Source organism: Cicer arietinum, unplaced genomic scaffold, assembly GCF_000331145.2.
Source record: "Cicer arietinum cultivar CDC Frontier isolate Library 1 unplaced genomic scaffold, Cicar.CDCFrontier_v2.0 Ca_scaffold_6230_v2.0, whole genome shotgun sequence".
Lineage (NCBI taxonomy): Eukaryota > Viridiplantae > Streptophyta > Magnoliopsida > Fabales > Fabaceae > Cicer > Cicer arietinum.
In genome coordinates, this window is record NW_027339877.1 from 14,029 (window position 1) to 18,451 (window position 4,423).

Consider the following 4,423-nt stretch of genomic DNA (forward strand, 5'->3'; position numbering starts at 1 on the left):
TATATCTTTCATTCTCGTAATTATAATTTATGTTGTTTTTGTTGCACTGATTACATTAGACTCACATGTTGACAAATGTATTAAAATTATATAATAGGAAAAATACAACAACATCATATCAATACACATATACAAAAACACAACTTATACTTACCAATAACATATTTTGCGACGTTGTCCCCAACATTTTCAAAAAGGGTACTAACTCCCACGTCAAATGCATGTTGCAGATAAAAGTTCAATAGTATGGTATTAACAAGTCCAATTATATAAATATTTCATCAACAAAAAAATTCAATATTCATATCGTCAAAATTAATATCCATATTGTCAAAATTAGCGTATGGAGTTGAGGGGATCCATGAAAAACTCTTGTTGGAAAATCTCCCACACACTTTATGCTCATGCAATGTTTCACTCACCATGTCAAATTCAAGATCTTCATTTGTTGCAGTTACATCTTCAATTATCTGTCAAAATAAAAATAAAAAACGATTTAAACATACACATTATTATTAAATAAGTTAGACAACCAAATAATATAAATGCTTATCATATTATTTTTGAATTACTTTTAATATCATTATCTTCTGACATTGTAAGATCGGTCAATTCAAAAATATATATCTGTAGAACAGCTGTACAACTTGTTATGTGTGTTTGTGAATCTATTTTTCCCACTTTCAACACAGTTTCAGACCTACTTAAACTTTCAACTTAAACATTATACATTATACATTACTACATCTCAATTGTAATTATGTGTAGACTCTAGTTCATCAAGTGTTTTAATATGTATTTACTCAATTCCCTAATTGGAGAAAGTAGAACTTGTCAAAGGCGAGAATTATATAAAGTCTATAAAATTTGACCATGTCAGTTTGAAACGCATGAAACAACACATCAATCATATCACAAGTTACTTCATCTCCTCTAAACATCAACAATGTATCACATTCTCCATTTTCATACTATTCCAAAGACCCACCTACTATTGGCAATCCTAGAACTAAAGGTATATCACTCGAAATAAAATGAACTATCCTGCCCATAATCCTAAACTTCCACTACGTCCATCCCACCTACTAGTGAACTCCTACAACAAAATACCATAAATTTGTAAATTTTTTGGCATATCTAAAATCCACTTAAATAGGGTTGTCTAAATTTGAGCTCGTTGTGCATTTGCCATGTGATAGTTGACGTCAAACAACATATTTGGTAAACATGCATGTGCCACACTTATATGAAAGTGTTAATATGTGGTCAGCATTGATAAATAGATTGCAACAATGCAAATACAATTACTTGATAAATTATTTCTACTTTTTTTTATCGGTGTCAATTCTTAAAACAACAAAACTGTAGAAAAAAATATAGCACATGAAAGTTGCTTATAAAAGAAATTACATGTCACTAAACAAAGTAAAATGAAAACAATAAACACCAAACTCTTACCATTGAAGTAAATTGAAATAAATCCGTTCACTAAAATACCTCGTTTATGATACTACCTTTGTCTAACTTGAAATAAAACAACTCACATAAACAACTCATTTTTATATAAAAACAAGAGTAGTATATTTTGTTTTGAACACACAAAGTAACGCCAACAAATCAGAAGCATAAGCAAAAAAAACATACAGCTGGACATATTCAATACCAGAAGTGTAAGCACATGTACTTGAATCAAAAGTGAAAAACCCTAAACTAAACAAGGAAAAACCCCTAAATTGAAGCAAACAATAATCACACAGAGAAACAACAACAATGATAGAGAGAAATAAACTTACAACAAGAAGACTTAGGAACATGTATCCATCACACGACCTAGATCTTTGCCGCACAACCTTTCTTAGTCGCGGAAAAATAACGAGACAATCACATTGACAAATAAAGATAAAATAGATGAGGCAATCAGATTGACAAATAAAGATAAAATAGATGAGACGAAAAAAAGAAGATTGAGGGGCGAGAAAGATGATAGGGGTTAAGGGAAAAAGAAATGGTTTTTAAAAAATTAAAAAAAATGAAAAAAAAAATATTATCCCTTTAAAATATTTAAATGACTAAATTGTTTATCCACTTAAAATGGAAAGTCTAAGACCAATAAATAGTATGTATATACAATATATACTTAAATAATATTTGTGTCTAAATTCATGTTCATATATCATTTATGTTAAATTAAATCAAGTTTTTTTATTTTGAAAGTTTTAAATTTTTCGAAAGTTTCGAATTATTTGAAAATTTTCTATTTCGAAAGTTTTGAAAAATCTAAAAAATTTCTATTTCAAAAATTTCAGATTGCTCGAAAGTTTTGAAATTCTAAAAATTTTGTGGTTTGAAAATTTTAAATATTCGAGTATCACTTACTTTTTGATTTCGAAGATTTAGAAAAATTTAAAAGTTATGTTATTTTTTTAAAAATATTCGAAAGAGGGAGTAAAAAAATGGGAGGTAAAAAAATTTAAATTTTTTGAAGATAATTAAAAAGACAAATATATTTTTATATGGGTTGAAGAGTAGCAAATATAGATGGAGTGCAAAATAAAAAACGGTAATATATATTTATACTTAGTGATGGCCCATCACGGTTACACATGATATATAATATTAGTGGATAGCCCAAAAGAAAATAAGTGGGCTAGCTTCTTTTTTAACATGGAAGAAATAATATATAGGATGGGTAGGGCCAGCTCAATGAGCTACGGAATCGCTAGATAAAATTATTTTTTAGTTCTTCTAAAATTATTTTTTTACCTTTTATAATTTATATATTATAATAAGTTAAAATAATTTCATTAAATAAATTATTCATACATAACTTATATAATTGAAAATAATTTTAATAATTAATAATTTAAAGTAATTAAAGTAAATATTTATTATAATTAAAAAAAATTAAACTAGCTAAATAAATAATATATATATATATATATATCTCTGATAATAAATAATTTATTTACTATAATTTTAAATTATCTATAAATTAAATAAAATTTTAAAATAAATAATTTATTTATTTTAATTTAAAATAGACAAAGAATTAAAAATATATTAAATTGATAAATTTAAAATTAATAAAAATTTAGAATTTATACCACTACTTTTGAAATATTTTAAGCATTAACTGATAAAATTTATTTTTAAATAAGAATATTCTTTTTATGTCAATTTATATTTTAAATATATTTGAATTGTTAATTTTATCAAATGCACAATTAGTTTAATAGTTATAAGCTATTATGAGTATTTATTTTTACTAAAATATAAAAAAAAAATTGTGGATATGTTTTTTCTATTGGAATATCGATCACTTGAAAACCAAATGGCCAATGGTTTTATATATTATTGTTTAATTTAATAAATTTGATTTTTTTTTTTCTAATACTAATCCATATCTACTTAGAGGATGTAACATGTATAGAAAAAATCGAAAAATAAGTGGTATCTATTTATAGTATTCTTTAATATTAATTTTTTGTTACTCTTTTAATTTAATAAGATTTATTTTTTAATTAAAAAAATATTTATTCTTAAATAATTTATATCTCGCGTTGAATATTAAAGTCAAATGATAAATATCATAATTAATATTAATCTTAGTCAAATGATAAATATTATAATTAATATTAATCTTACCCAATAAAAATGGTAATAGTATTTTATAATATATAATTATATATATGTGTGTACACATATCTGCACAAGTATCACATATATTTGAATCTAGCATCTTTATTTTTTATGGCAATATTTTTCTTTCTAGTTCTTATTTTCTGCATAGAATCTTGCAAAGTTGATGCAAGAAGTAAAACTCTACTAATGGTATTGTTTAAACTTTACTGTCTTTTTTTAATTTATTTATACATGATTATAATTTTGACTAATCATTTCAAAATCAAATGGTTAATGATTTTAATTGTCTTGATATCTAAAAACAACCTGCTCTACAACATCCATTGTTGAAAAATCACAAAAGTCACAAAATTCAGTGATTTAGGGTAATTTTTTATTATTTAAATAAATAAAATATTGAAAGAAAAACAGATTCAAATGATCAGTTGACCCACGTAGTCTATATTGGACATGCTAGTCTTGATAAATCACGGCCCAACAACAAAGCGGATTGGGATATCACAAATTTTCTATTATTGTTGTTGTTGTTGTTGTTGTTGTTATTATTATTATTATTATTATTAAATAATTTCATTAAATAAGTTATTTATATATTACTTATATAATTGAAAATAATTTTAATAATTAATAACTTAAAGTAAACAATTAAAATAAATATTTATTATAATTAAAAAAAATATAAACTAGCTAAGTAATATATATATATATATATATATATATATATATCTGATAATAAATAATTTATTTACTATAATTTTAAAATAAATAATTTATTTATTTT

General features: G+C 23.5%; 1 long non-coding RNA gene across 1 annotated transcript; it reads right to left on the bottom strand.

Annotated features, from left to right (window-relative positions):
* Positions 1-206: 206 nt before the first annotated feature.
* Positions 207-1,979, bottom strand: LOC113787250 (uncharacterized). The gene is made up of 2 exons (XR_003473761.2): positions 1,794-1,979; positions 207-470 (listed from the first exon to the last, which is right to left on the bottom strand). It is a non-coding gene; the product is annotated as an uncharacterized lncRNA (long non-coding RNA).
* Between the last annotated feature and the right edge of the window lie 2,444 nt (positions 1,980-4,423).